At 39.2% G+C, this 8,110-nt stretch overlaps 1 long non-coding RNA gene across 1 annotated transcript; it reads left to right on the forward strand.

The window, feature by feature from the left end:
- The first annotated feature begins 7,387 nt into the window (after positions 1-7,387).
- Positions 7,388-7,833, forward strand: LOC145432293 (uncharacterized). The gene is made up of 3 exons (XR_013912577.1): positions 7,388-7,492; positions 7,583-7,696; positions 7,786-7,833. It is a non-coding gene; the product is annotated as an uncharacterized LOC145432293 (long non-coding RNA).
- The last annotated feature ends 277 nt before the right edge of the window (positions 7,834-8,110 follow it).

Raw genomic sequence — 8,110 nt, forward strand, 5'->3', positions numbered from 1 at the left:
GGGGTACTGTCATGGCTAGACGGTCCTCACTGATCGTCTTGCCAATTTGTTGTGGTGTTTGTGTGTACTATGTCGTGTTCTCCTCTCCATCCTGGGCATGTGTTTTTCTGCTGGAACATGTACTTCCGGAAGCCGTGGCACGGAACGGCAGTTGACCGGAGGGGAGTGTACTCAGCTAGAATCATCGCACCTGTGCAGAATTACCTTGCCAGCGTAGACCTATTTAACGGGGCGATTGAGTCGCAACCAACGCTGGAACGTTGAACTAAACCGGGTAGCGTAGTCATGATTAGCATACCCGGTTTGTGAAGGAGAGGACGTTTCGTTATTGAGCGTGTGTTTTTTCTCATCTGCCTCCAGGGTTCAAGGATTGGAGGAGGAGCCGGCACCAGGAGTTGTTGTGGATTATTACTGCACTGTCACTGTGAGGAGAGGTCGCCGTATCACTGCACTGCCCTTTTTTGGATTATAGACTTGAACTGTTAACTCACTTTTTTCACTGTAAATAAATCCATTGTCATTCTGCAAGGAGTCTCGCACCTGAGTCCTTTAATCCAATTCACCATGACAGAAATGATTGATTTATTCTTTTTACTTTGGGAAGAGAATCCAAAAAAATCATTTAAAGACACAAAGGATTTACAATTTTTATTGTTGTGACCAGTGTGTTTCCTTTGCCTGTTTTTGCATTTTATTTTTGCAGTTTCTTTGACAAAATGCACACAGAATACACCTTAAAGCCTGTAAAACAACACAACGATATGTGGTTTTATAGACCTTGTTGCTGTAGAAAAACATTGATCAGTGAAGGCTCTCTGGCAACCAGCCTTACCAGCTGGGTGTAGTTTGTAGCATACACCCTTTTTTAATCACTTAAACTCCATAACCCAATGTTGCATCATAGTTTAGCTTTTTTTGTTTTTTTGCTTTGCTCTACACATTAGCAAAGCCTGCGATTAGACAAACAGAGAGCAAACGTGTGCCAAAATGTGGCACAACAACCTTCATAATGTTATCAAGACCTGATCTTCACTGAACAACAAGGAAAATTCTGCGGGAATCCCCTCTGATCAACTTAATCAAGACTCAGATCATTTGGACTCTCAGTCTCCATCTGCTGGCAAATCAGCAATTTCTCTATTACAGTCAGCCTGTATGAACACAGAAGGAGTCACAGAGAAGGGAGATTATAAATGGGCAGTTAACTTTTGGAACCTTTTGCAACATTTCTATACATATAGGTGATATTATGTTTAAATAGATATTTAGGTTGGGTTTTTTTTTACCACTTTCAAGATAAAGTGCTGCAGATTTTCAGTCTAAAATGACAGAACTGCAACTTTGAGAGCCAATTGGTTGACGTGGGCCTATGTAGAGGCCATAAATGATCCTGGAGCCAGGTGGATGGTTTGAAGAGCCTAGTAGCACTGGCAGTGTGAAAACAGACAAAAGCCTCGTTTCTGTTTGCTTGATTTAGAGATTTGAAACTTTTGGTCTCATCTGTTCAAGTCCAAAAATCTCAGATCACATCTCAGTATAAACAGCAGGTTTATTATGTTATTTTAAGTTGACCAGTGTGAAGAATCGGTATAATGCAGAAGGCACTATGCTAATGCTGGAGTAATCTCTCAGTCATCACCCAAAACATCTGTGTGCAATGCTTCTCTTGTAGTCCGTCTTGTTGACCTATTCAGTGCAAATTTTCACAACATCTGCCCTCATAAGTGCAGATTGCTTCCCCCTTCCTGAGCCTTGTTGAGCCCAAGGTTTGTTCCTGTTAAAAGGGAGTTTTTCTTGCCATTGTCACCAGTTTTTTTTGCTAGGGGGGTGTCTGATTGTTGTGGTTTTTACTGCGTCTTTACCTTACAATATGAAGCACCTTGAGGCAACTGTTGCTGAGATTTGGCACCGTATAAATAAAATTGAATTGAATCTTAAGTGAGGATTAAAAGGTGTGCAACATAGTACATCTTTAAAATGTTACAGATGCTTATTCTTCAGATCCTGCTGTTGATTGTGCTCTGTTTATCAAATGAAAGAACCAAAGTATTATGCTAACGTGTGTGGTGTTTTAGTGACCTCCACAGTGAAAGTTTTCTTTCAGAGCCACTGAGTGTATGGTGCAAACAACCGACTCTTGAGTGCCCTCTGCTGCTTAAATGGAAGCAGGACGTGCCTGCACAAAGCTGAGGATGGCACTGCACACACGTTTTATTACAGTATCACTTACACCATCTTCCTACTCAATGAGACATAATTTATTTATCTTAAACACAGATTGCGTTTATTTTTCCCCTTAAAGTTACATATTTGTCTTCAAGTCCATATGCAGTCTATGTTTTTGACACAAGCATCATTTTATTGCTAAAACCACGACAGTGTGATTAGGAGATGATACCATTTTTTTTTTTTTTTGCAAATTAACAGATGTAGGATCAGAGAGACTCATGCAGTGATGTTGGATTATGATCTAAATGTGTTTTCAGGGCTTGGAGGTGGGGCTGGCAGGTGGGGCTGGCAAGTAAATAATGAAACAAGGTAAAATGAAGTAAGAACAAAACGTTAACAAGTAAATAATGAAACAAGGTAAAATGAAGCAAGCACAAAAAGTTAAGTAAATAATGAAACAAGGTAAAATGAAGTAAGCACAAAAAGTTAAGTAAATAATGAAACAAGGTAGAGGAGAGAAAACCCCAACAATCCCCTCTGAGCACGCACTAGGCGACAGTGGGGAGGAAAAACTGCCTTTAAACGGGCAGAAACCTCCGGCAGAACCAGGCTCAGGAGGGGACAGTCAACTGCCGGGACTGGTTGGGGAGGTGAACAGAGGTGGAGCAAGACGAGGCTACACCTGCTGAGGAAGCAGTAGAGTTCCTCCTCCAGGGCCAGCGGAAGCGTTTGTTCTTCTTTTTCATGCAGTTTTCTACAAGAGCTTTTTTTTCCAGGATGAGGGTTCTCAACTCATCGATGGTTTCTTTGTTTTGTTTCTCAAGCTTCTTGCACCGTGAACTATGTTAAAAACAAACACCGCTCACGCCTCACAGATGACAGCTTACAGTCCTGCATAAAGATGAAAGTGACTTCATACAGCTCCGATTTGCAGACGCTGTGCGCAGAGATTCAGGAGCAGAAGTCCCATTGTAAACATATCACGGCAGACCCAACGATGTTTCCATGAACACGCTTTACAGCTTCTCTTTATTGACCACTTTTCACACACGGTTGCTGTATGCATACAGCCGGTGTTAAAGCTCACAGCCCGACACATACCAACACAACAGCATAGAGAGCACAGACGTTAAGGCGCCGAGGCGTGATCGCGGGTGCAGCTCAGGTGCGTCCGCCTCCCCTGCAGCGGCGCTGCAGACCACGCCCCGCCACACACATTAACCAGGTAAAATACATATTGTCAGGGTTCCTGGGTCGGTGACCCAGTGTTTTCAGTTTTGTTCATGTTCATATATATATATAGCATATAGTAAACAATGAATCTGTAAACGACAGCTGTTGACATTTTTTAAAAATGAATGAAAAAGCATATTTAAATAATCAACATACATGATTTAAATATAAACACACACGTGACAAGAGACAGAACGTGTAGAAGATATATGCAGAAAGAGCTTTCAGTGGTCAGCTGATAACATGATATCTAAAAAATACATAGCTCATTTTCCTGTCTGTTAGTTGGACATGCTAACCTGTTAACAAGCTCCTATATTCACCCATACAGTTTGTAGATCATTTTGCTAAAATAGGTAAAATCTCCACTCTTTCAGGGCACTAATAGGCTAAAGGCATATTACAAAAGGTCATTCATGTATTCACAGATTCTCTGTAGTTATTCTGCTGCTCATTCACCTGTAAAAACCACACCAATCATTATTTCAACAGCCTTTTTATTTTGGAACAAAAGCATTTGACGATATGACTTACAGGACGTTACCAAATTCATGAAGCTATATTTGTGAGTTTATTTATCAATATCAGTTTAATGTAAACAGACTGATGTAGTAATAGACAGTAAAATGTTGGTGCGTGTGTAATATATGAGCGTTTATGTTTCTCTACATGGGTAAAAGTACTCCATGTCGCCCTCTGGTGGTAGCAACCAACTATGAAAAGAATGGATGTTGGATCTTAACTAAATGATAAAAAGTTTTATTACTTTGTATTACTTTCTTTAGTTTGGTAAAATTTACAGTTTTAATCCCGTAAGAAAATAAATCACTATCATAGAGAGGGATATTAGTAATTCGTTTGTTAATAACACTTTGTTTGTGTTTGCTAATGTTTCGACAGGAAAATGGTTTTCTACAAAGTTGTTTCATGTACAGAGTAACACACACACACACACACACACACACACACACACACACACACACACACACACACACACACACACACACACACACTCGTATGACTTTGCCGGTTTCAGCTGAAACAATTTCAGTGTTTCAAACCATGTTCCAGGATTTTTCCTTTGCCATTTATGAGGTTTCAAGAAGAAGATAAACGACAGATATGAATGTTTGAAAAAGTTATAGATGAAAAGATGAAAAATACTCAAAGGATAAATTCAATTGGTTTATTGTTTTATGAATAAGTTGAAAAAGAAAAAGTTAAACAAGTAAATAATGAAACAAGGTAAAATGAAGTAAGAACAAAACGTCAACAAGTAAATAATGAAACAAGGTAAAATGAAGTAAGAACAAAACGTCAACAAGTAAATAATGAAACAAGGTAAAATGAAGTAAGAACAAAACGTTAACAAGTAAATAATGAAACAAGGTAAAATGAAGTAAGAACAAAACGTTAACAAGTAAATAATGAAACAAGGTAAAATGAAGTAAGAACAAAACGTTAAGTAAATAATGAAACAAGGTAAAATGAAGTAAGAACAAAACGTTAAGTAAATAATGAAACAAGGTAAAATGAAGCAAGCACAAAAAGTTAAGTAAATAATGAAACAAGGTAAAATGAAGTAAGCACAAAACGTTAAGTAAATAATGAAACAAGGTAGAGGAGAGAAAACCCCAACAATCCCCTCTGAGCACGCACTAGGCGACAGTGGGGAGGAAAAACTGCCTTTAAACGGGCAGAAACCTCCGGCAGAACCAGGCTCAGGAGGGGACAGTCAACTGCCGGGACTGGTTGGGGAGGTGAACAGAGGTGGAGCAAGACGAGGCTACACCTGCTGAGGAAGCAGTAGAGTTCCTCCTCCAGGGCCAGCGGAAGCGTTTGTTCTTCTTTTTCATGCAGTTTTCTACAAGAGCTTTTTTTTCCAGGATGAGGGTTCTCAACTCATCGATGGTTTCTTTGTTTTGTTTCTCAAGCTTCTTGCACGTTTTCTCCACCTCTTCCAACGTTGCTTGTTTTTCTTCAAGCTTTTCCCTGAGCTCTTTGGATGTTTCCTCCTGCATTATCTTGTCCTTGTGCATGTCTGCGTTTCTTTGTTGTACTTCTTTGTACATGTCTTGTAGCTCCTCATTTCTTTTGTGGATATCTTGGAGCGTACGCTGCAGGTCGTCATGTATGTTGTCTTGTTCTTGCTTTTGCGCCTGCATTTCAGTGTGTTTGCGCTTCAAGTTGTTGTATTCCAACAATATCCCCTTAGTGAGCTCGGAGTTGTTTCTCGCCATTTGCTCCATCCTTTTCTGCATGTGCGAGCATTGTTTGTCCAGTTTTTCTTTTTCCCCTTCTAGTTGCTTTTTCTCGTGAAGAAGGTCTTTATTTTGGCGCAGAGTATCATCCACCTTCTCTTTCAGCATTCTGTATTTTTCCTCCGTGACTTTGAGTTTGTGCTCCATGTCTCTTTGCTTTTTCTCCTGTTCTTCCTTCTGTTGGAGGATTTCTTCATTTTTTTTCACAGCTTCATCGAAGTTTGTTTGGAGCAGCCGATTCATTTGGTCCATATATTGGAGATCCCATTCTGTCTTCTCAACAGTAGCTTTGCTGTCTTTAAGCTGGTTGGACATCTCCTTTAGTTCCACGCTCTTTTGCTTGTTTTCCTTAATTAGGAAGACAATCTGCTCTCGGGCTTGTCCAAACTTGATTCCCCAACCCTCATTAATAATATTTATGTCGGGCTGGCGTTTTTGTCTTTCTTCCAGGTTCTTATTTTGCGCTTCCATCTGTCTACACTTCTCCTCCAGTTGAAGTTTCTCTTCTTCAATCTGTTGAATTTTATTCTGGAGATGGTAGTTTTCCTTCTTACTGTCATGTAATGCCCTTTGGACGGCTAAGAGGTCATTTGGGGAAATTGGCCGGCCACGACAGGAAGGAGAAGCGGCGTAATCTTTTTGCCTTGGTTGGTGTCTTGTTGGATACATGTTGAAGGTTGTACACGACAACTCTGAAAAGGTTTCCAAAAGTTTCTGTGGTGAACGTGTGAAGGCTGCAAACACAAATGCTGCGAAGACACGAACTAAAAAACTGCTGTGTGTCACCCCTGTTTAAGGAAAAACTTCAAAGGATCGTGTAGTGACATCATAACTCCGTGAGCCAATGAGATTGTCATGTGACATTTTGGAATGGGGATATTTTTTTTTAAACCGTTTTCAAATTTAACTTAATATTTGACTGTTTCTTAACTGACCTGTTTAGCTGATTAAGAAATGAATTGAAACGAGCATCACTAACGTTATATAACAGACAACAGAAAAAAAACATTTTTTTTCTAAGTAATAGAGGTATAATACATTTTTTAAATTTTTTTTTTAAATTATCCTACTTTTTATAAGAGGGAACATTATTTAAAGAATATGTATTTAATTGGAAATCTCTCTATTCGTCTAAAGGCTATAACAAGAAAGGTGAGCTTCCTGCTCAAAAATGAAATGACCAAAATAAATGGAGCATTTCTCTGCAATTACAAACTCTGTGTAAACAATCTTGGTTTCAAAATAAGGCTAATGCTGGTGAGATGTCATCACAGGTGTAAATATTACTGCAGATGTTACTATGTCAAAGTTTCACAACTGTCTTATGTTTATTTATGTAGGCAAGACCTACTTTTCACTTTTTTGCTTTGCTATATGTTCTTGAGTGTATTAGTTTGCCAGCAGCACGAACATGTACTAGTGTCAATAATAATAGTACGGTGGATTAGAAAACCTGCTCACAAGTTGAATAAACACCCAGGATTGTTTCATCATTTTCATTCAAAACCAATATTTGAGTCAAAATGAGAAAGTTGTTTGTGCTGTCTGATGAAGAAGAAGCAAAATAAAGTGCAGTTTTGATGTAGATGATGTTGTATACAAACTAGAAGAGGAAGATAGTAGGATCTCTGTATCATGCTTTGTCACTTTGTACCATGTAATTCTTTCTATTTCCACCAGGGGGTGTTTTCAGAGGTGGTAGGTGGTAAAAGAAGAGGTCAGCAGGAAGATGGCGAAGAGTGACCAAAGACCAAGAAAAAGAGGCAGTCAGGCAAAGATGAAGAGTATTATATCCCTTACAGACCTAAAGACTTTGACTCTGAGAGAGGGTGAGGCATTAAACTGTTGCATCTGTTTCTTTAAAAAATGTGAATGGCTTTGTGTTTTATGCTGTTTTGTCCTGTGTTATGCGTCGACAGGTTGAGTCTCGGTGGAGAGGGCAGTGCTTTTGAACAGCAGGCCTCTTCAGCTGTCCTTGATCTCATGGGAGATGAAGGCGATCGCCTTAACCAGCAGAAGAAAATGATGAAATGGTACAAATTTCCCTATGTTTGACTCAGTATCCACCAAATGGTCATTTCAAACTATAATTTAAAGTCTTTTTTCCCCCTTCTTTTTTTAGGGACCGTAAGAGGAAGCGTTTTGTGAGAGAAACGGGAAAAGAAGACCAGAAGAAGAAGATCAAAACAGACAGCGGTCAGGTTATCAGTAACAAGAAGAACAGGAAGAACTTGTATCCTTCCAACAAAAATATTATATCGTCATTTGATATATATCGTTATATCGAACAGCCCTAACATACACTCTTATATTTGTACATATATTTATTCTTATAATTCTCAGATTTACCCATTCGTATATTTTGCTTGTTCTTATGTTATTGTATTTTGCACACCTCTGTTGCACACACATAAGAATTTCGCTCACATGTGCTGTACCAGTGTACC

This window comes from Astatotilapia calliptera, chromosome 12, assembly GCF_964374335.1.
Source record: "Astatotilapia calliptera chromosome 12, fAstCal68.1, whole genome shotgun sequence".
NCBI classification, from domain to species: Eukaryota; Metazoa; Chordata; class Actinopteri; order Cichliformes; family Cichlidae; genus Astatotilapia; species Astatotilapia calliptera.